Here is a 25,151-nt window from a genome sequence, read left to right as displayed (position 1 = left end):
AGGATGTCAAACTACATGATTTAAATAACACAACCTTGTAGATAAGACATAATACAACCACTGTGCAAAAACCAAGTTTTTATTATGAATAACATTTAAGATGCATTTTATGATGTCTATTGGTACCAACTAGCATAGCAATATGTTAAGTCTTCCATTCTCTATGTTGAACACTCCTTTTTTAGAAGGGCTCGTCTCATCCTTAAACTCATTTTGTCTAAAAACTGGCACAGGAGTTTCTAATCAGGGGTGGAATAAAAATAAATCATCCATTTTTTATGGACTTTCTAAAAATGAAGCAGAGACCTTCTTAATGTTTCAAAATTAGAATTTTTTTTTTTACTTTACAATTTTCACACTAATACTACAATGTTCCATGGTATGGATTGATATAGAACGATTGTAGTGAAAAAATACAGGTTGCAGTAATAAGTATTTAAAAAAAAAAATCTAGATATTTCATCTGAATTTTCATGTTTGAACATTACTTCTGCACATATAAATAACTATATCTTTATAATGTATATTATGACTGTTGCATACTGTGTATTGATATATGGTTGTCTTAACTTATGTTCTATTGACTAAATATCATTCTAAGCCTTCATCCACAATTATTATGAACTCATTAAAAAGTTGTATAAATGATACGGCACTTCCCAAACAAATAACATTAATTGTGAAGTACTTTTACATCATGCTGTTCAGAGTTCTGCAGTTCCATCGCTATAGAACTGGAAGCAGAAACTATACTTGGTAATGGAATTTATAAAAAGCTTTTTTTCCACAGTTTTGCTAACAAAATGCCATTTTAGAATGGAAGATTAAAGTGCTTTTCTTTGGCATCCGGTTCAGCCAGCATCTAATGTCAGTGTTGTTGGTTATTTGACTTCTTTGCCAACCATATGCTGCCATGACATTTAAAATAATTTAAAAGTCAGTTGTAATATTTTTATATAAAATTAACTCTGATTTTATTAATCATAGCATTACTTTTTAGTTGTGTTGACATCTGTTATTTTCATGCCACTAATATGTGTAAATGATGTAGTATTTTGTGACTGGGCAATCATCTCAAGGGTATAAATACTGATATCAAATCCATTCTCCATTTTTGAGATGGTTCTTGATTTTACAGTTTGACTAGTCAGCTATCATTTTAACATTCCCTTTGAATACCTGTGATTCGGGCAGAATCTTAGTAAACAGTATGACGTAAGAACAGCAATTGTATCTAAATCTTGGAATGCAGCAACCAGTTACATATGGAGTAGTGGTGGAATTGGTACTCCAAAGGATATTGTTGCTATTGTCAGATCACTATATCAAGTCTGAGAAAAGGTCATGTGACTGCCTGTTTAAAGAAAGTGTTTTAATTTCATTTAAAAAACAAACAAAAAAACCCCAAAACAAAAACCTCTATCTATATCCAGAAAAAGTGAAAAAAGTTTTCAAAGGCAACTAAATGGCATTTGTGACTTTGAAAATCTTCTCCAGTGTGTATGAGTAATTCTCCTGTAGTAGTCCATATTACATTTACATATTATTTATTCTCATTCATTATTCAGTCGTATTTTCCTGGTATAATTTACACTTCCTATATATTTTCATTTTACTTTTTCTAAATTATTTAAAGTATTGAAGAAAAAATAAATTTGAAATACAATTACAGAGACTTCTGATTTTGTTTCACATATTATTTGGGAGAGGGTGAGCACTCTTTCTTTTGGTCCCTGATTTAAGTACTTAAGCATGTGAGTACTCCACAGGATTTAAGTGCTTTGCTGAATTGGGGGTGTGGAGCAAGCTGTTCCAGCTCACTACTGTGTAGAGAAATTTTCCTCAATTTCCTGAAGAAGGTTTTTAAAGGAAAGCCAGAAATAAAAATCAATACCTAGAATTTTTTACCTTGTTTGTCTCTCTGCCTGACTCTTTGTTGGATCTCCAAAGTTACTGATTTGTTTACAGTTGAGTTGAGCAATATTCCTGTGTTATGCTTGTATCTTCTTCTTTAATGAATTCTCCTATTCCTATGTTCATGAAGATCTCTAAAAAGCAAATAAGATAAAGAAATCAAGAAAATGTATAAGTAGAACTTTCTACATAAGCTACTGCTTCTTTTTATGCTTAGCTCAAGTTATGAGCGAGATGAAGAAAATGGTATTTCTCAAAGCTTAATTATTTATCCAGTACCTGAATGCTTTGGTCAGTGAAATTGGAACAATTAAAACAAAACAGCTTCTCATATCAGAGATCTCTTGCAAATGTTTCTGATTGTTTTAGAAAAATATATTTGTTTTGGGTTTTTTATTTTTTGGAAGGAGAAATTTGAGATTAAAAATAAGTCAAAATTAATTCCTGGTATTGGTGAATACAGCTCCACTGAGTTGGAGTAAAATCTGCCTTCACAAGGTCTGAATTTGACCCAAAGTCCAATCTAACTAGGATAGAATACAACAAATCTGGAGTAGTGGGTATGGAACCATGGGAGCACAATTTCTGTGACCTAGTATTCCCCAGACCTTGGAACCTTGCAGAAGCTTCTCTACTGGAATTATATGGTGTTGCTCCTCCCACAGTACTTAGTTAGTTTGGGCCCAACTGCTAACTAAGACATAGTCTCCTGTGCCTGGTGGCACATGAAGTGAACCATATTCGCCACTGCTGTCTGTCTGGATCAAGATGTTTGACTCCATCTTAAGTTGTATTCATGATGATAGAATCCTTTTCAATCATCATATAATAGATCATTCTTTGTCCTTCACGCTGCCTTTTCCCTCCACGTGGAATCCAATCTAAGCCATACCTTGTGGTTCTGTCATAGGGTAGCCTAACTACTTGACAAGATCGCCAGAACTGTGTCTGTATAATTTGAGTCTGCAGTCTGCTGACCCATGCAGCACAATACTTCCACATTGGTTACATGATCTCCCTGGTAAATTCCCAAGATTCTTTTCAATGCTGGTGGAATGCATTGAGCTTTCTGCTGTGTACATCCAGTATCTGCCATGTTTGAGTCATATAGCAGTCCTGGGAGAACAATCTCATTTTACTGTATATATGTATCTTCTTCTTCCAGATGTTTGACAAATGAGAAAATGATCCTCTGGCTTCACTGATTCTTGCCTTTGCTACTTTAGTGAGTTGGCCATGAGCAGATATTGTACATCCAAGGTAGAGGAAGTCATCAACTCTTCCGTATTCTTCTTCATCAATCACATATGTGCCTGTATTGACAGCATTCTCTCCTGCCTCCATAGACTTGGTCTTCTATGTACTGACACACAATCCCACTGTAGTAGTTTCTGCTTTTATGCTCATAAAGAGTCTTTTTTTCATTTTGTCCAAGTTGGTATCTAGTATGACAATATCATCTGCAAAATCTAAGTCTCACAGCTTATATCTTGCCTAAATAATACCATTGTTGTTGGCAGCAGCTGTCACTCTACTCATCACAGTCTGTGACAGTGCAGAAGAGAAGTGGGGATAATTATGCAATAGCAATTTTAAAGCATTCCATGTCTACGCTTTCTGTCCAGATGCAACCTGCAGACTAGTCATACAAGGCTTTCATCGAATTCACATCTTTGTTGGAATTCCAGAGTGCCTCAGGATCTTCCAGCAGGCTTCTGTAGACACTATATTAAACACTTCCATAAAAATCAAGGAACTTTAAAAACCATCTTCTGCTGGTATTCTAGCCTTTTCTCAAGTCTTGTCGAGGTGAAAATCTGGTCTGGATACGATCTACTGGATTGATATCCAGTCTGATCTTCCCTGAGTATTTAATCAACAGCAATTTTCACCATATTCAAAATAATGCAAAATGCTTCACCAGGTACAGATAATGTTATCTCTCCAGTTATCACAAATAAGCCGGTTTTCCCCCCTCCCTCCTCCCGTGGGAATTTTGCAGATAACACCTTTTGTCTTATCTTTAGGACAGGTCTAGGATTTTTAAACCATTCTATACAATCTGCAGGTGCAGTTAATCATCACTTCCTCTCCATCTTTTAATGTTTTGGAATCTATCTTATCTTAGTCTGGTGTTTTACCTCTCTCTTCAGTTGATTTATGACTTTAGTTACTTCCTCAAAGGCAATTACTTTTAGTGATATAAGTTGTCTGCTATTTCTTCACATTTCTCTGTGTTTAGTGCTCTGGCTGATTAAGGGCAGCTGGAAATGTTCCATCTAATGTGCTCTCTACCTTTCCTCTGTGGTTAAAATTATACCATCTCAAGTCTTCACAAGGCCACAACGGTTTGAGAATTAAGTCAGTTTTACAGATACTAGTAAAACCTTTTTAGAATCCCCCTCTCTTGTATGCTACCTCAGCTTCTCTTGCTTTATTTTCCATACATTGTCTCCTCTCTTTTTGCTGATCTTTTAACTTTCTTGTCTTTTGTTCGCATATTTTTGTTGTGAAATAGCTCTTTTACTGCTGTTTCCTTCTTTAATACTGGTCTTCAACAAGCCTCCATATATTTGGTTGGAGCCATTATTTTTTCTTAGATCTTGCATCCACACTTGCTTCTTTGAGAAACTGCCATTGTTTGGTTACATCATCCATCAGTGTCTTTTAACTTTTCAAATCGATTTCTAAGTTGTGGTTTTAAATGTGCCTTCACTTCTGGATATACTAACTTTCTAATATCATAGATGCCATTTGCCTTGCATGGCTTTACCTTATTTAGTTTTATTTTTATTATTCTAATAACAAGATGGTGGTCACTTCCAACATCAGCACTCCTATACACTCCAACAGTGTTCTTCTCCAGCTTCTTCTAATGGTAACACACTCAAGCTGTTTCTGGGAGAAGCCATCATTAGATTTCCATATCAATTTGCTTTTCCTTGCATGGAAATAATGTACCCATAATGCAAAGATTGCATGGACCATAGAATTTAACTAAATGTTCTCCATTGTCAATCTGCCCTGGCATGCTATGTCTGCCCATAATGTGTTCATATTCAGTATTCTCATCACCAGCCTGTGTTATCCTCATCGGGATATTTAAAAGTAATGTCATCTTTATTGGTCTGACTATGGACATACTGCAGTTTTTCATGGAAACAGTTTTTGACCTGTTCATCATTGTCACTTGTTGGCATATAACACTGAACAGATGTGACTTTTGTATGGTTCATCACAAAGCAAGCAGTCAGTATTCTTGAGTTTACAGGTTCCCATTCCTTCAGTGTTTTTAGCTTCCTTGCTGAATAATATATCTAAAGCTTCCCAGTGTTTTTTGTCATCCTGTCTTCCAGAATATAAAACAGTCATGCCTTTTGATGATGATTTGCCTTGTCCAGTCCACCTCATCTCATTCAGTCCAAGTATACTCAGGCAAATATTTTCATTTCTCTGATAACTTGAGACCTACCTGCGCTCCAAAGTGATCTAATATTCCAATATCCAATTCTTGTGTTAACCTTAGCTGTGCAGATACCTTGTTTCACTTTCAGAAATTCCTTGCAGCTTTGATTCAACATCATCATAGTGTTGGCGGGTTGGCCAGTACTATCTTGTCTTATGTCCAGCAGATTGTAGCTCTCCACAGTTGATTTGTATTAGCAAGTTTGTGACAGACGCATCTTGTCTCTGGGCTGATTCCATAATAACAGAAAGCATTTTTGTATGGTCAGGTTGTTAGCCTGACTCTCAACCCCCTACTAGAAAGACTGGTGGACTGCCTTTAGTCTGGCTTCTACCCTTCGACCCAACTAGCTTTGGTAACCCTACTGGGAGTTTTGCTTGAAGCAGCATTTAACATCTGGAAACTTCATACTGTTCAGCTATGGAAGGACTCTGCTATTGGCAGCAGAATTCCTGCCTCTGCTTGGTACCCAAAGCCCCCCTCTCGAGGAGAATATTGAAGGAAAACTCCACAGTAATGATCTCATGGAGTTCCTCTACCTCTACTGTGGGTGTCTTTTTATAGGAGGGTACAATTGGCCCCCAATTTGGTGGTTTATTGTGAAGAGATTTTAAAAAGCGCTATAATTCTGAGAAATCTCATTTCTCCACACCTTAAAACAGTATTTTATTTCACAAATGAATATATGCCTTAAAAGAAAAATAACATTTTTTTTTGTTCTGAAGATTGTATCCATTTGACTTCATAAAAATATCTGAGATTCCTTATAGTTAAGGATAGAGTGATTTTTACCTATTTAGAAATCGGAGATCTTCTCTACTAAAACGTCTCACTTGCTGGATGTTAGTACTTTTCCATTTAAAAATATGTAAAATGACCTCACTGTACCATACAGTGTCGCTCTGTGGTAAGGTTCGCTAAGGTGATGTCCCCAGTCATAAATAGTGAAAGTATGCAGATATCTATACTTGTGTATGACTTGGTAGATGGGCCACATTCCAATGAAGGAATGAGTCTGAACCACATATTTACATAACTTGACATCCACTCACTAGATTTGTGTATCGTTTCACTTAACAAACATTAGCTGAGATCAGATCACATTGTCACTTGCTCAATTAAGGAATGGATGTATTTTAAGTTTCTTGTAGGCATTTCTACCTTCAGTTATTAGAGTCCATCTGCTTTTACATGCACACTGCTTTCCCTTACCTTTCCACCACTGCCACAATCAGTGCATATAGTGCAAGATGTTGAACATTTTGGTTGTGCAGATTTAATTTTAATTTATGGTCCCACATCTACAAATTCAAGAAAAGTATCAGCAGTACATAAAATTGTCATACAAAAGTAGTTTAAATACAAACAAAATAAGAAAAAATAAAATGTTCAGTAAAATTGCCAGAATAATTATTGCAAAGTGAGTAGCTTTTTCGCCTTAGGATTGAAGACCGGACACCACAGTGACCTAAATCTGCAAATTTCACTGTTTCAGAACCTGTCAGCTTCCATATGATGGTTTCTTGTATTTTCTTTACTATCCTATTCTGTGATTGACCTATTGCGCATAGTATTCATCAAGCATTCCTAGTATCTTTTTTATAAAAATGTAGTAAAAAGTTGTTCTATAATATTACTCATGGTTTTTTGATTATAGTATCCTTAATAGATGTTTTCATATGCCTGCAAATGAACTGTGTACTAGCCAAGTGTTTAATACATTTACTGAGTTTAAAAAAATTAAAATCAATCTTAGAGGGAAATGATAGCCAATAAATTAATGTGATTTTTTTCCCCCCATACTTTTTCCCTTTGGTTCACTCTGAGTATGCATGTTTTATTAGAACAACTGAGTGAACATTAGTACGGTCTTTTGAGTAAGAAAATGACTTTCTTACTCAAAAGACCATACTAATGTTCACTTATTCACACCAGAGGGATTGCCTTGTCCCGGCAGAATAGCTGTACCACTCAGCATAGTGCTGTTTTGTGGTCTGTGGAACATGTGGGTACCATTGATAAGTACTGTTTCAGTGTTGGTTTGGAAAAGGCATTGTATTGTTGTCTTGCTAAAAATTTTCCTGTTTGCTTGGACTACTGAAGTGTTAATAAGGGATGTAAGAAGGTGAGTTGAGGCTTCAGATGTATAGATAATACGGAAATTATTAGTGTCCTTGTATAGTGTATGGCTGCTCTTTGTATATATTCCATATACAGGTCTGCTTGTCCAACAGATACCTAAATATAAATAGGGGATATCAATGTTCAGTCACCACATATGTTTAGTTCTCCCTTTTTATTTAGTGTATAATCTCTGTAGTGATGAGTAAAATGGAAAGAGGCTCCATTCAGTTATAGTCTACCTATCACAGCATCTTGGATATGAAATATGAAGTCCTGTTATTCTAGACCAGTGGTTTTCAGACTGCAGGTCGTGACTCAGTACTGGGTCATGGAATGTAAGGCATTGGGTTGCGGCCGCTCTGGTCAGCACCGTCGACCGGGCTGTTAAAAGTCCCATTGGTAGTGCTGCCTGGCTAAGGCAAGCTAGTTCCTACCTGTTCTGACACCACGCCGTGCCTCGGAAGCAGCCAGTAGCAGGTCTGGCTCCAGCTGCAGGTCTGGGGCCCGGCCAATGGGAGCTGCGGGGGCGGTGCCTGCGGGCGAGAGCCGCACAAAGCCGCTTGTGTGCCTCAGCCTAGGAGCCAGACCTGCTGCTGATTGCTTCCAGGTTGCAGCATGGTCCGCAGTGCCAGAAAAGGCAGGAAGCCTGCCTTAGCACTCCCATTGCACCGCTGACCGGGAGCCGCCCGAGGTAAGCCCATGCCCCAATCCCCTCCCGGAGCCCCCTCCTGCAACCCAAACTCCTCCTCCCCAGCCCCACCCCAGAGCTTGCATCCCCAGCCCAGAGCCCTGAACCCTCCCGCACCCCTGCCCCAGCCCAAAGTCCCCTCCCACACTCTGAACCCCTCATTCCCGGCCTCACCCCACAGCCCTTATCCCTGCACCCCAACCCTGAGTCCCTCCCACACCCCAACCCCTCATTCCCAGTTCCATTGGGTCACAGGCATCAACAATTTTCTTCAACTGGGTTGCTGAAAAAAAGGTTTGAAAACCACTGTTCTGACAACACTTTTCATAACTTTTGGATGGTGAAATATTGTCAATGAATTTTGTAAAACAAATAGTGCTCTTCCCACACACATTTTCTATGATGCTTGAGCCTACAAGATGCTTTGCATCCTAGCCCCAAGGCAGCAAAGTACATACAGCATTTACCGAATTTTTAAACGCACAAGTACTCCAACTGACTTTCAAGTTAAGCACGGACTTACATGATTTGCTGGTTTGGGGCCAGAATGCTTCTCTCTTTTGGAGGAGCAATTCTTTAAACAACTAGGCACAATGCATTTCCTGAATGCAAAACCTAGAAGGTCCAAAGAGGAAAAGCTAGTGAAAACAGGATGCAAAAATGGCCATTCTAATACCAGCTTGTATGTAAAGGTCTTGCACCTAACTCTGAAGACAGCTAGAGAGGGACATTGATTCAGTATTGCCAACCCCAAGTGTTCAAAAATCCTGAGTCAGGCCCCAGAAATCTTTAAATTGGTTTAAAGATAATGAGGCTTAAAAATAACCTCATATTTTTTTTATTTTACTTTTACTTTTTTAAAAAACCTTTAAGGTACACTCTGTTCAAGTCTTTAAGCTTTTCTTTACAGCCATGAGGGCCAAAAATTTTTTAAATGAAGGCCGAGATTCTCACATATTACATGACTCCAGGACATGGGGCTTTAAGAAATACATCAAATATTTGTGAGAGTTGGCAACATTGCCTGTGGCTATGCTTGGGAAAGGAGTTCTAAAGTTTTCTTGAATCAAGAAAACACTATCCCTGGCTTGATTCAAGAATAGCACTGTGATGGTGCTTAATTCCCATCACTTGTAAGGCAAGGGAGATGAGCTATGCTCTGCACCTAGGAATGTTTAACTGATTGTCTCCTGGCCAGAGAAGGAGCAGCTAGGTGTTATAAGGAGCAGAGAGAGCTCCCTTGGAAGTGGAAGACCCAGGAAAGAGGAGCTAGGTAGAAGAGTTCCCCTCCAGGGTAGAGGTTTGGAGGAAAGGCCAGTAGTTGTGATTGGTCTCTGAGTTTCAGGCGTTAACCTCTGAACCCCCTTTAACCACTTTCTTCAAAGACAAGGTCTGGCTGCATCCTCATTCAGCTTTTTTGCCCAAAGTGGTGTCGCAATTTCACATCAAACAAGATATCTTTCTACCAGTCTTCTGCCCGAAACCGCATAAGTCAGAAGAGGAACAGCGTCTGCATTCTCTGGATGTAAGAAGGGTCCTAGTCTTTTATATTGCCAGGACAAGACCCTTTTACAAATTGATGCAGTTTTTTGTTGTGATAGAAGATAGGATGAAGGGCCTTCTGCTGTCAGCCCAGAGGATCTCCTCCTGGATCACAGACTGTATCTGAGCCTGCTACAAGCAAGCAGGGATCCCGCCACTGGCCATTGTAAAGGCTCATTCCCCAAGAGCATAGGCACCCTAAGTGGCCTTCCTGGCTCATATTCCTATGCAGGGCCATGACTTGGTCATTGGTGCATACGTTTGCATCGAGCTACACCATCACCCAATAGGCCAGAGATGATGACAGCTTTGGCAGAGCTGTGTTGTAAGCCGCATGTCCGTGAACTTTGAGCCCACTTCCAGGGATGCTGCTTGTGAGTCACCTAATATGGAATTGACATAAGCAAGTACTCAAAGAAGAAAAAACAGTTACCTGCCTTTCATAACTGTCCTTTGAGATATGTTGCTCACGTCCATTCCATTACCCACCCTCCATCCCTGCCTTTGGAGTTGACGGCAAGAAGGAACTGAGAGGGTGCCGGGCCGGCAGCACCTCATATACTGGTGCATGACCGTGGCACTCCAGAGTGCACCGGAGCCGGGCTACGGATCCCACTAGGGCAGTGTTTCCCAAACTGTGTTCCGCGGAACACTGGTGTTCCGCCTGATGTGAATAGGTGTTCCGTGAAAGAATCATAATTTTTAAAAAGGGTTTTTAATTTTTTTTTATTTTAAATTTGGCATATTTGAAGTGTAGTTTACAACTCTTTTTGAATGACTATAATTTAACATAAAACTCTTTTTCTGGTTATTGATAGATCTCGTATTGAATATCATGGCGTAAAGAGAACATGGCATGCAAGCATGTTGCCGTCTACCCATTTCGGGCATGTTTCAGTTAGTGATGTCATACCCCTTCCGCTCGACGCTGCACGAACTGCAGTGGTATGCACACACCATTCTCTTTACACCATGTTGAATATAACATATTCACTCAACATGTTGAAACCTGTGGGTCTTTACCGTGTGTGCGGTAAGCACAACTAAACTAGCTTAGCTCAAAACAATATAAATACTTGTGACAAACAAAATTTGACAAAAATCAGTATTTCTAAATATTGTTACTAAACCTAATTACCATGGATTTGTGGCTAAAAAGGAACTTTGAAACGAATAGCAAGCTGTGCTACTAGTATTTGTCCGATATAGATTTAATAATAATATTATGGAAGAGGACCTGCTCTTATTTGAATCTCTGCAAAGCAACACAACTGGAGAAGAAATATTCAACTGCATCAACAATTTTATCAGAAAGCATGAAATTAGTTGGGGAAAATGTATTGATATATGTACTGATGGTGCTCGGGCAATGATCAGGAAGATGAAGAGAGCTGTAACGCGAATCATAAGTGTGGCACCAGAAAGCACTAAGCCATTGTGTTCTACACAAACAAGCACTTGCAGTTAAAAAAATACCAGCATATCTGAAAATTGTGCTTGACGAACAGTACAAATTATCAATTTTGTCAAATCTCGACCACTTCAATCCAGGTTATTTAAAATTTTGTTTGAGGAAATGGATAGTGAGCACAATGTGCTTCTTTTACATACGGAAGTGAGGTGGCTATCCAGAGGAAAAGTGCTTGTGAGGCTTTTGAGCTTTGTAGTGAACTACTGGTATTCTTCACTTCAGATAATTCAGAACGAAAATTTAATGACTGTCTGACAAATTCCTCATAGCTAATGAGACTTGGGTATCTTGCAGATATTTTTGCAAAATTAAATGAAATTAATCTGTTGCTGCAAGGAAAGAATGTGACCATTTTTACTACAATGGATAAAATTTCGTCATTAAAAAAGAAACTGGAATTCTGGGCATCTTCTGTAGAACAGAATAACTTTGCTTCCCTACAGCACATGAATTTCTGACTGAAATAAATTCTACAATCTATGAAGAAGTTTCCAGCACCATTTTAGAGCACTTACATGACTTGCAGACCTCTTTATTAGAATATTTTCCTACAACTACTGATGATAATGCTTGGGTTCGAAATCCGTTTGTAATTACAGCCAAACCAGTCGGCTTTACTGCACACAATTATGAAAGCCTAATTGACTTAATTTCTGACTCTCTGATTTGAAACAAAAGTTTAAGGATCTTCCGCTGAATAATTTTTGGAGCAGCCTAAGAGAAGAGTACCAATGTGGCTAAACGTGCAATTCGAGTGCTCCTTCCTTTTGCTACAAATTATTTGTGTGAGACGGGATTTTCGTATTCTACTGCAACAAAAACCAAATATAGGAATAGATTTGATGCTGCGCCTGACATGAGGATTCAACTTTCCAGCATTATTCCTAATATTAAGCGAATTTGTAATAGAAAAACGCAGAAACACCAATCACATTAAATCCAAATTTGTATTTCTGTTTATAAAAATAGATTTTCCTAGTAAAAATCTAATTTGTTTGGTGTTTGTGTATATATAAAAACAGGTTTTTTTAAGTAGAACACTGTTTTTAATTTTGACTCTTGCACTTGATTTTTGTACTACTTTATATGTGCTTTCCAGTTAGAAATTGTTAGTTTATTTTAAATTTGTACTTTTTCTTTGTTTTATAAAATAAAATATATTTGAGCATAAATAACACACTTATTATTTTGTAGTCGTTTGGTTTTCAAAAAAAAAATTATAAGTGTTCTGTAATAGGCTAAAAAGTGTTCCGTGGCCAAAAAAATTTGGGAAACGCTGCACTAGGGGAAAAAATCTGGCAGCAGAGCACGCAGCACATGCACACCTAACAAAGAATGGACATTGAGCAACAGTTACGAAAGGTAGGTAACTGTTCTATTTACATCACTGTATAATAAAAATGTAATTAAGTTGTCTATGGAATGGTATGCAGTTAAACTGTACTCTAATACAGAGGTTCCCAAACAGTTTTCCCTGAGGGCCATCTGTACAGCTGCAATAGGCGCTGTGGCCCACTATTAACATGTGTCCATCAGGGAGAGGGGTCCCATGGGGGTATGTGCAGCTCCTTGCCTCAGCAGGAAGCAGGGCCCGTGAGAGGGCAAAGGAGCCAGGCAGGTGCCACAGCCAGCCCTTGCCAACACCCTCTGCCTCAGCAGCCTGCTGAGTGCCTTGAGCTGGTCACCTGGCAGCTTTTACTCAGCACCCTAGCATGCCTCACAGGCACCCCATGCCAGGGAGCTCAGGGCCTGCCAGTGCCGGGCAGAGGCAGGTGCTTAGCTGGGCCTGGCCCTTGCCTTGATGGTCCTGATCACTCACTGCTGATCCCCAATCCCTGGAGGGCTGCAGGGCCAATACTCCAGGGGGCTGAACAGCCATGGATCGTGGGGTGCAGCGTCTCACAACGGGAATGGCTATGAACTTTCCAGCCTCCCTGGGAGCTGTTGTTTCTCAGGGGTGGCCCCTTCTTCTGGCCCCGTGCCTCTGCTTCATGCTCTGCCACCTACCAGGGATGCTGGACTCTGGCCCTGAGCCGGGGCCATTGCCAGCTGCCACTCCGCCAACGTGTATGGTTTGGGAGGGGGGAACCCCCTCCCAACTCCGCTGATGGCGGACCATCCCGGATTGTGTTGCAGCCCATCTTTGGGCCACGACCCACAGTTTTCAGAGTAGCAGCCGTGTTAGTCTGTATCCGCAAAAAGAAGAACAGGAGTACTTGTGGCACCTTAGAGACTAACAAATTTATTAGAGCATAAGCTTTCGTGGATGCATCCAGTGAAGTGGGCTGTAGTCCACGAAAGCTTATGCTCTAATAAATTTGTTAGTCTCTAAGGTGCCACAAGTACTCCTGTTCTTCTTTTTGCAGACCCACAGTTTGTGAAACCCCTGCTCTGAGTACCCACCATATCCTTGATCAGAGTGCACAGCTAGAGTAAATAGGATGTACGCTCAGGGGAAGGGGTGCAGGGAGAGGAACAGCTACATACTAAGTCAGACTATGGAGCAGAAGGTGATATGGATTGCTGCAGTCTCCCTATATAAGCTGTGGGAGAGTGGATCCCTGTTGTGACTAGGGAGTCCCCACACACTGCCGTTCTGCTGATCCACAATTTTATCCTTTTGGCTTCATATTGCACAGAGCATTGGAATGTCCCTGAATGGTCCTGCCTTTTGCTTTTCTTTAAACCCCCAGTTGCCCCACACATGCATTTCCACTGTTTTAGGTCTTTTCTGATTGCAGGTGGAGCTGAAGAATTTGGCCCTAAACGACTAAATTTTATGCTAAAACCTGTTTAGCATGAACCCTGTTATAAATATATTGTTTACAGTTATTCTACTTATAGTTGCAGGTTAGGTTTTTTTTTTTCTGTATTTTCACACTTTGAAATAACAATTTCCTTCCTACAGTCTGGAGGAGGGATTTGCATGACAATGTGGTATAAAGCAAATCTGCAAGTGCTGTTTTCCCCCCGCCCTCCCCTCGGGAAATTAATTTTCTTCCCTTCTTCTCCTCTGACCCTTCTATTACCATATACAAATATCTCATACCTGGGAAGGGGTATTTCTAAATTTTAAAAGCAAGTTCTAAATATAAAAGTTTAAAAATACACTGGTCTACAATTTTTGAAAAGTCGTCTGCTTCAGAGATAAAATGTGCTATTTATTATGTATTTTGATATGGTGAATTCAAATATGACAATTAAAACAACTGATTGGCTACTGTTTCTAAGATATTTAAGTTTTTACATTTTATGTCTATGTATATTGTGTAGATAGTAGAGTTTTAATCATAAATTGTAAACCTAGGTCTTTTCATGTGTTTATGGTTGCTTTACACGATAATATTTCACCTGTCCTGTTTATGTAACACTTTAAAAATCAGCAAAAGGGTTATATAAATCAAATTTATTATGAAACAAAAGGCAAAAAACTATTATGTACATAGTTGAGTCCTATTCAGTGTCTATTCGGCGCTTCTTGGCTTGTCTCTTGTATTCATTAAATGGAGCATCTCTTGTCACTGTCCAGCAATAGTCTGCAAGCATTGATGGGCTCCATTTGCCCTGATAGCGTTTCTCCATTGTTGCAATGTCCTGGTGAAATCGCTCGCCGTGCTTGTCGCTCACTGCTCCGCAGTTTGGTGGAAAAAAATCTAGATGAGAGTGCAAAAAATGTATCTTTAGTGGCATGTTGCAACCAAGGCTTTTGTATGCCTTGAGGAGGTTTTCCACCAACAACCTGTAGTTGTCTGCCTTGTTGTTTCCCAGAAAATTTATTGCCACTAACTGGAAGGCTTTCCATGCCGTCTTTTCCTTGCCACGCAGTGCATGGTCAAATGCATCATCTCGAAGAAGTTCACGAATCTGAGGACCAGCAAAGACACCTTCCTTTATCTTAGCTTCACTTAACTTTGGAAATTTTCCACGGAGGTCCTTGAAAGCTGCTTGTGTTTTGTCAATGGCCTTGACAAAGTTCTTCATCAGACCCAGCTTGACGTGTAAGGGTGGTAACAAAATCTTCCTTGATTCAACAAGTGGTGGATGCTGAACGCTTTTCCTCCCAGGATCCAATGACTGTCGGAGTGGCCAATCTTTCTTGATGTAGTGGGAATCTCTTGCACGACTATCCCATTCGGAGACAAAACAGCAGTACTTTGTGTATCCAGTCTGCAGACCAAGCAAGAGAGCAACAACCTTCAAATTGCCACAAAGCTGCCACTGATATTGGTCCTAGTTTATGCACCTCAAAAGTTGTTTCATGTTGTCATAGGTTTCCTTCATATGGACTGCATGACCAACTGGAATTGATGGCAAAACATTGCCATTATGCAGTAAAACAGTTTTAGGACTCATCTTTGATGAATCAATGAACAGTCTCCACTCATCTGGATCGTGAACGATGTTGAGGGCTGCCATCACACCATCGATGTTGTTGCAGGCTACAAGATCACCTTCCATAAAGAAGAATGGGACAAGATCCTTTTGACGGTCACGGAACGTGGAAACCCTAACATCACCTGCCAGGAGATTCCACTGCTGTAGTCTGGAGCCCAACAGCTCTGCCTTACTCTTGGGTAGTTCCAAATCCCTGACCAGGTCATTCAGTTCACCTTGTGTTATGAGGTGTGGTTCAGAGGAGGAGGATGGGAGAAAATGTGGGTCCTGTGACATTGATGGTTCAGGACCAGAAGTTTCATCCTCTTCCTCTTCCTCTTCCTCTTCCTCGTCTGACTCAAGTGAGTGATTCTGGTGCATCAGGAACCGGCAGTCCTTCTCCATGGGGTACTGGGCGTATAGCTGATGGAATGTTTGGATAATGCACAGTCCACTTTTTCTTCTTTGACACACCTTTCCCAACTGGAGGCACCATGCAGAAGTAACAATTGCTGGTATGATCTGTTGGCTCTCTCCAAATCATTGGCACTGCAAAAGGCATAGATTTCCTTTTCCTGTTCAACCACTGGCGAAGATTTGTTGCACAAGTGTTGCAGCATATGTGTGGGGCCCACCTCTTGTCCTGATCTCCAATTCTGCAGCCAAAATAAAGGTGATAGGCTTTCTTAACCATAGTGGTTATACTGCGCTTTTGTGATGCAAAAGTCACTTCACCACAAACATAGCAGAAGTTATCTGCACTGTTCACACAAGTACGAGGCATCTCTGCTTACTTTGGCTAAACAGAAATGTGTCCCTTTGCAAAATCAAACACTGACAAATAAGAAAGTACGACACTGTATGATTTCTAGAGTTGATGTAGGGCAATTTGTTCAGCAGAGTGATGTAAGCTTCGTTATGCTTGCATCATTCATGACTTCTAGGAATAACATGATGCAATTCATATCGTGTATGATGCAATACCAGCTTCAGATTGCATCATTCATTGTTTTGCCTAAAAAGCAAGTACTGTCCAAACCCAGTCATAGATTTATTCATAGATCCAGTCAAAGATGTATTTTAGTCATTTCTGGTTTAAATTGAGATCCCTTCCCTTTATAACTCACTTATCCTCCGCCATTCCCAAGTCAAGGGTCGTATATACTGACCCAATAGCATATCTTGAAAACTAGAGCCAATCAACAATTTTAAGCATCATTTTCGTTCTCAGTGACCCAGAATTAGTAAAGTTTGACTACATCTATTTCAGAAGCATTTTGGCTGTAGAACAGTGATATTGAAGACTAGATAAATTTTTCCTTTTATATTGTCTGAAACTCGGGATGTTATTAATCTTTTTATAAAATTAAGAATCTGAGATCTTCAAGCACATGTCTTAAAACATAGGTTCATGAGCAAACATAATTAACTGGTGGGGGCAGGGAGGGGAGGGAAGTAAAGCTCCAGCAGCAGCAACAGTGAAGCCAAATAGACACAGAATGAGGTTTCTGCTTCAGCAAATGCTGTAAAAATTAAATTGAACTGGTTTAAATGAAACCCTATACTTCTATTTGCTTTGGTTAGGGTTATTCCATTTTTATGGCTTTGCTTTAGATATAGAAATTGTATACTATTTGCATAAAATAGTCAATTCTACCACTATCATATTTGATAGGTTTATCGATAAATTTGTTTGCACTTATATGTGGTAGTGGCTTATTGGCCTTCTTGCTTCAAAAAGATTTTGGGACAAATTTTTAACAAAGAGTTTTAGCTCTGAGCACATTCATGTATTTAGAGCCAATAGTGTGGGAGTCTTGGCAGGAGTAATAAAATATGCCTTCAGTTTTTCCAGCTTTTCTGTCCTTCCTTCTAGTGGTTATTCCTTAATTATAAAGAAGTACAGAGCTCTGTTTTAGAGACTGTCACCTCTCAATATATTAAAAAGTTCATCTTAGGTCTTCATAAATCAGGTTTTTCTAAATTATTTGTCAAACTTTTTAATTTTAAAAACTTCACCTGCCTGTCAAGAGGACAGGATCTGATAAGCTATCCACTCTGTTTAATATTTGTGGATAAAATCTGCTCAAGAGTCAAGAAAATATTGGATTTTGAAAACTGGAGTCACACATGTGAGTTTAGCAAGATCATAATATTTTGCATTTATCTAACCCACTTAATTCCAAGGCATCTCAGAAGTCTGAAGAAATTATACACCTACAAGCCTACTGAAATATTTGGGGTAGATGGCAGTCAATGGGCACACCGCATACTGTTAGGAAATTTTAGGCAAGGACATGTAGGAAAATTCCTGTTCTTAAAAAATGCCATGCTATCATCAGTGTCATTACAGAAAAGAATGGAGGACACCTTGAAAACTGTCTTTCCTAACATTCCATGGTGCTCCATTTCTTTACCTGTGAAAGGGTGAGTTCATCTTACTAGGATATGAACATGTGGCTCCAGAGAGTCTAGTTACTGCAAATATAGACCATTCTCTTCATTCTGTTTCACATTCATTCATGCACATCCATTCTCTTCAACAAGGTGGTTCTCAGTATCAAGATCTCAGGGTCACAGGCACAGCAGGCTCTCAGTGAGCACCCTCCAAATGGTTGTGCTTGTTGATTGGGCAAGGGAACTAGCAGTCTGCTACTTGAGTCTTGCAGCAGTCATATGGCTGCTCAGTGCATACCATGTCTGTAGCTGTGCTTTCCCTGCTCTCGCTTCCAGTCCTTGCTCCAAGCCCTACGCCTGCTCTAGCTCTAGCACCAGCCTGTACCTGCTCCATTTTGGTTTGACTCCTGGTTCTGACTCTGGCTAAATCCCTGACTACGACTTCAGTTTACCCTTTGCCTTAGACTTGACTTTCTGATTCCTGGTTCTGACCCCCTGGCTACATCTGACTATGATTCCTGCTTAGGCTTTGGCTTCTGACTCCAGTTCTGACCTTTGGCTTAGCTCCTTGATCCTGAATCCGGCTTCAGCCTTGAACTACTGCCTGATCCCTGGATCTTCGCTTGCCATTACCTGAACTGTCACTTCAACCACCAGGCAAGGTCCTGCTCCACCCATTAGGTAGGCCACCCATAACCCAGCAATTTATACGAGCTCCAGGAGGACAGAACTGACATTGGAAAAACAAATAATAACTGAGCATATTCCAGCAGTTAGGAACAATCAGGATTAATCACAGTAGTGGTTATTGTATAAGAGTTTAGGAAAGACTCAGAGTATTAACACAGAGTAAAGCTGAACACATGAATACAGCAGTCAGAGACAATCATGATGACTCAGGATGGCATGGCATCACTGAGCATTCATCAAGAATACCGGCAATAAGACAGGTCTGGAAACATAAAAATTCAGTCTCTGGGACTCATAGTTCATTGTTTTCTTAATCTGTATACACCTAATAACTTCACCAGCAACTTGTCTGATTTTAGAAGTCATTCTCTCTATACAAAAAATGTTGTTACATTTTGCATAAAATATTATGTAAGTAGTCACTTTCATAATATTTAAAAAGCACAACAGGACACAATTTTTAAAATTTAAGTCAAAAGTCAACATCTCTCATCTTTTTTGATCCTCTCCTAATCTTGCAATTTTAGTAGTCACAGTCATTCTAGCATTCGTAGAAGGGTCTGGTTGGCTGGTACCTGATAACTCCTATGTATGGATGATATTCTCATCATCATTCAAATTCACACAAATATTGATAAATCCACTAGATTCTTTTCCTCTATGGCAGATGGAATGCCTAATTGATTCAGAGTGATGATAGGATGTCCAGCCCATAGTCATGTAGGTTATGATAGCTAATAACCAGTTTAAAAAACTTTTCTATATCTGTTAAAGATTTCCTTACTGTTTATGCTTGGTCTCCACATTCACTTGCTCTGGATCTAATTGAGCAAACTGATTTTTTTCACAGCAGTAAGTTTTGAAGACCTTGTTTCAGCTTTATTTTTCAATGAGTGCATTGATTGTTTATTGACAACTGAGGAAAAAACCAGTCTATTGGCCTCTATGCCAGGCCCTGGGGCTAGTCATTCTTGACATCTTTTATTCTGAAGCCTCTTTATGCTTCTTCTCTTTGGTGTAAGGGCGAGGTAGGGGAACCCAGGCCTGCACCCACTCTTCTGGGTTCCAGGCCAGTGATCCTGTATGAAGTGGTCGGCAGCAATCTCTCCCAACCCCTTACTGTTTCCATGGCATGCTTTCCTACCATGCCTCACCTGCAGACCATTCCTCAGAGTCATACCCTGTGGTTGTCTTCTCCAAAAGGTCTGGTTTCCCAGGCTGCTTCTCACTTGTCTGTTGCTTTAGACCTCTGCTTCTGTTGGTTCCACAGCCTCTGTGGCAACTGCTCAACTCTGTTACGAACAGGCCTTCTGAGCTACTTCCATATGACAGGAGCTCTCCCCCCAGCCTTCCTCCTGAAGCTGAGGTTATGGTTCAGATGATTAATAACTTGCTCTTTGAGACAGCAGTCTCCCCAGCTCTCTCAAACGTTCTTTATTCCCAAGATTGTTTCCTCTCTCCCAATTTTTCCTAGGTCCTTGTATATCAGGGCTGCCAAAATTTTAAAGGGTCATGTCACGTGATAGTGGGCTGACCCCTATGCACCACTACCCTTAATGGGACAGATCACCCCAGATGATTAACATATTTAATTAGTAAACCCTTGTTGCATTACCAGTTGTATGTAACAGAATGTTCTTCAGTTGCATATATTCATTATTCCTTATTTTTATTTATTTGTATTACCAGAGCACCTGGAAGCCCTGGTCAAGGACTAGGACCACACTGTATGCACTGTACAAACACAGAACAAAAAGATGATCCCTGCCGCAGAGAGCTTACAATCTGAGTTTATCAGTGAAATAATAATGGTGTCTCACTCCAGCACCTATATTTAACAGCTCTAGGTGATTTTGGAAATATTAAAAAACAAACCCCAAAGTATAAGGATAAAAATCCAAAAATATATAAAGACCTTCCCCCACAAACCAATCGAGACTAAAATAGTATTAGCCCAAATAAGGGTCATAATGTGAACCCCTACAGCACAGTTCTCAACTTCCTGCCATTAATAAAAGCTTGAGAAAATAGATGAGTTTTGCAGCATATCCAAAACATATCAGTTCTATTGGACCAAGCTGGGATCCGCTAGTAGAAAATTTATCACCAGCCTTCTCTATTTTAAGTCAAAAGACTTAGTTTGAGTGCCTCTGTTGGTTACAGTTGTTAGTGTCACAAAACAAAATAGGCAATTGTAATTTTGATCTATTGCACGTAGGTAGTGTGTTCATTATTGTATGTAATACCATTAAAGATACATGTGCTATGTAAGCAATTACAGTTGGTGTTGAAACCATAACTTTGAATTTCCTGGCTTTTATTAGGTATACAGTTTCAATTTTAACGTTTCAGTAAAAGTTTTTTGCATATCACTATTTTTTTTCTTTTTTTAAAAAAAGGAAAAAACAAACCAGTTGCACATTTACATAAACACATTTAGTATATTTGCTTCAATGTACACTTGAATATGGGTATAACTCCACGTTCACTTGAAACTCATATTACATTAAAATAAACCCGGTTGTGTATTTCAGTAATCATGGCTCCAGAAATGAAGTATTTCCATATGCAGAAGTCCCATTTAGTAGGATCAGGCCCTATATGTATGAATCTCTCCAGCACAGTATTTATTTATTTTTTTAAAGTGAAAAGTGATGTACTGTGAATATGCAATATGAGACTTTCAAATCCAGTTTTTAAAAACACAATATGTGAAGTCAGTATTTCTCATTGAGGCCTTGCTACATGCCAAGTTTGAACTGAGTACAAAACTGCTTTTGTTATGTGGTGAGAAGAGGATAATCCAACAATCTAGGGTTACCATATTTAACAAATAAAAAAAGAGGACTTTACACGGGCCATGGCCCCGCCCATGTCCCCACCCCAGCCCCGCCCTAACCCACCCCTTCCCCCACCCTAACTCCGCTCCCTCCCACTCCCAGCCACGCGAAAAGGGCTGCCTGAGCGCTACCGGCTTCATGGTTTGCCGGGCAGCCCCCAGACCCTGCACCCCCGGCCGGCGCTTCCCCAGCGCAGCTGGAGCCCGGGAGGGGAAGTGCCCAGCCGGGGGCGCAGGGTCTGGAGGCTGCCCGGCAAACCGTGAAGCCGGTAGCGCTTGGGCTTCGGGCAGTCCCTATGCCTCTGGACCCTGCGCCCCAGGCCAGGCACTTCCCCTCCCGGGCTCCGGCTGCGCAGGGTCCGGAGGCATGGGAGCTGCCCAAAGCCCGTAGCGCTCGGCTCTTAAACAGAGCCGAAGAGTCAGGGGAGGAGCAGAGCCGCCGCGGGAGGGGAAGTGCCCGGCCGGCATTTTCCCGGACATGTTCGGCTTTTTGGCAGTTTCCCCCGGACAGGGGTTTGATTGCCGAAAAGCCGGACATGTCCGGGAAAACCGGACGTATGGTAACTCTAAACAATCTAACTTTTTTTTTTTAAAGGTGAAGCTATTTTACTTGTTTAATTTGGATAACATAAATTACTGGAAGAAAATCTTTTTAAAAATTCACTTTTAAACATGACTGACTACTACTGTATGGCAACAATGGTACTGTAAAACAGCAAATATTTACTCTTTCATAACTGATTTTTACAGAAGCACTAGAAAAAAAAATTCAAGTACTGCTGGTAGGTAGATGGCATTCTGCAGTAAGCTGTCACAATAATTAACATTTAATGTATTTACTATAAGGGTATCTTACAGTTTCATTCATATAAAAATACTGCATGTGTAAAAGGACACACATAATTTCCATATTTATTTCAAATTAAAAACAGTTACTTTGGTGGTAGGGCTGAAAACTGATCAGTTTCCCTCTCTAACATAGGGAGTATGTGCTGCATTTCTATTGTATAACTATTTAACACTTGAGTGCAAATAGTATCACTCCAGTATTTAACTCAAAATCATTTAGAAAGAAAAACTAAGTTTAATATTGCACAAGATTTTAATACCTAAATATAGCAATATGTGACTTTTCTTGGTCGTTAACAGTCCAGAATTATATCCTGGTTTATCAGCAGATTGGAGACAGAATTTAACAATATGATTGCTTCCCTTAAGCAATAAAGTAAATTAAGCTTTCATGTTTAGCAGGCCACTCTGGAGCCTTTCAGATTTACTTCAGTTTGTCCAGTGTGTTTCTGACTCTGGTTTGGAAAGATTGTAAATCCAGCCATTGTCGGTGATTGCTTTATTTCTGAATTTTGAAAACATTTATTTCTCTCAGCACTTTTGCTGTAACCAGCTGTTTCCTGTTTTTTCTCTCTGAGGCCCAGCTGCAGTGGAGATAAAGGCAACGATGGTATGTTGCAGAATGAATATTGCTCACCTTTATAAAAGGATGGAAAGATGAAAGAACAAAAAAGATGGACTTATTACAAGTTAGCACTGTCTCCTGAATTTCCCCATAAGCTGTCATTTTTGCACCTGTGAGGTCTTGGTACTGTTGTTCTCTTGGCTTTCACCCAGTGTTAGATGACAAGGCTGCTTCTACTAAAATAGGATCTCTTCCCATGAGGTGAAATTCAACACTCATCACAAAACCTCAAGTAATGCATCTTTGGGCAGGTCTTCACTACAGGGGGGTGGGGGTCGATTTATGATACCCAAATTCAGCTACGTGAATAGCATAGCTGAATTCGACCTATCGGAGCCGACTTACCCCGCTGTGAGGACGGCGGCAAAATCGACTTTCGCGGCTCCCCATCAACGGCGCTTACTCCCACCTCCGCTGGTGGAGTAAGAGCGTCGATTCGGGGATCGATTGTCGTGTCCAGACGAGATGCGATAATTCGATCCCCGAGAGATTGATTTCTACCCACCGATTCAGGCGGGTAGTGTAGACCTAGCCTCAGTGTAGAGAATTCCACAGGGTTTGGGGGAACTGAATCCTCCAACCTACAGAGATGTTTCAGGGCTACATCACACCTTGGTGTGCCCAAGATGAGGGTTTTTGGGTTGCCTGATCTGTATAAGATCTTCAATGGGAGTACTCACAATGCATGAAGTTAAGCATGTGCATGAGTTTTTGCAGGATTGGGGTCTAAATTTGTATCCATTACCCTTCTTGATCTGCCACTCAATGGTCCCCTTCACAGTGGCCTATTCAGAGCCCCCTTTGCAGTGCACAAGAAGCACTGTGATTTCCGTCTGCTAGATATTCTGTCTCCATCACAGAAGTGAATTGGTGTGGAAACCTTGCATAGACCCTATTTTGTATGTGAAATTGCTCAATAAAGGCTAAAGCCTTCACTGACCATTCCGTAGAACTCTTGACTCCCTAAAAGAGAGAATTTCAAGAGAGGAAAATGTATACATATACACAAAACCTAAGAGATTATTGTGCATTATTTCTGTGATAAGGGCAGGCTGTGTATTGAGTGCTGCACAACGCACAAAAATAAAGACTCTTCCTACCATAAGTTGCTTAAAGCTTAAAAGTTAGATGCAGAGAAAACAAGACACTGGGAAGTCTAGAATATCCATTTACTATAAACATGTTAGCAAACTTCTTTGGATTTTGTAGATTTTGTTTTGTTTTGTTTTTGGACCACCCGAGCTATATTTGAAGTTTGCAAACTCCAATTAGTTTTCAAGCTTTTTATCCTTCACTTAACGAATTTTTTCTTAAGATGCTTCACTAATTAATATTTTTTAAAAGTCCTTTACTAGCTTAAAGGAAGCCTCTACTTCCTATTAAGTAGTACTTTTAGCAGTCCTTTTCCCCCTTCAACCTCAAATGTGAGGCTACCACAACTGGGAGTCCTACCAATATGTATGATGTATTATACTTTTATTAGAATTTGCTCTCTTCCTTTCCATTCCTTTTAAGCAGAACCTAATATGAACTTGATAAGTGAGTCCAGTAGTGTTAGTAGAATGTGTTTAGGGTTAGTGGAGGCAATGTGGCCTACCGGATAGAGCACTGGACAGGGAGTCAGGAGACCTGAATTCTGCTCATGGCTCTGCCAGTGTCTGCTGGGTGACCTTGGCAAGTCACTTCAACAGCCCGTGCCTCAGTTTCCCCATATATAAATGGGGCTCATGATACTGAACACCTTTGTAATGCTTTTTCAGATCTAATGATGAAAAGTGCTATAAAAGAACTAGATATTACTATTATTAGCAGTGATCAGTTGAAAGGTACACTATTCTCGGTAACACAGTTTTAGACTGTGAAACTATTGTTTTCCAGGAACAAGCAGGTGTTTTGACTGAGGTTGAATATCCTTTTCATCATATTGAATAGCTACTGTATCTTACATTTTGTAGTCCTGTTTTGGTTTTAGCTGTATACATTAGATGAAGGTGCTCTTACGTCTACAATGATTTTATGTTTTCTTCCAGGTCATGGATAAAAATGTTAAATAGCATAGGGCCAAGAACCGATTCTGTGGGACCTCACTAGAAACACATCTGCTGAATGATGGTTGTCTATTTACAATTATATTTTAAAACTATCATCTAGCTGTCTTCTAATCCATTTAAT

The 25,151-nt window shown here is 40.0% G+C and overlaps 1 protein-coding gene across 3 annotated transcripts in view; it reads left to right on the top strand.

Annotated features, from left to right (window-relative positions):
- The window catches only part of PLCE1 (phospholipase C epsilon 1), a 319,039-nt gene that overhangs the window by 36,816 nt on the left and 257,072 nt on the right, over positions 1 to 25,151 (top strand). The gene's annotated exons all lie outside the window — the stretch shown is intronic.

The sequence above is a fragment of the Malaclemys terrapin genome, chromosome 7, assembly GCF_027887155.1.
Source record: "Malaclemys terrapin pileata isolate rMalTer1 chromosome 7, rMalTer1.hap1, whole genome shotgun sequence".
In the NCBI taxonomy this organism is placed as follows: domain Eukaryota; kingdom Metazoa; phylum Chordata; order Testudines; family Emydidae; genus Malaclemys; species Malaclemys terrapin.
This window is presented reverse-complemented; position numbering and strand designations above follow the sequence as displayed.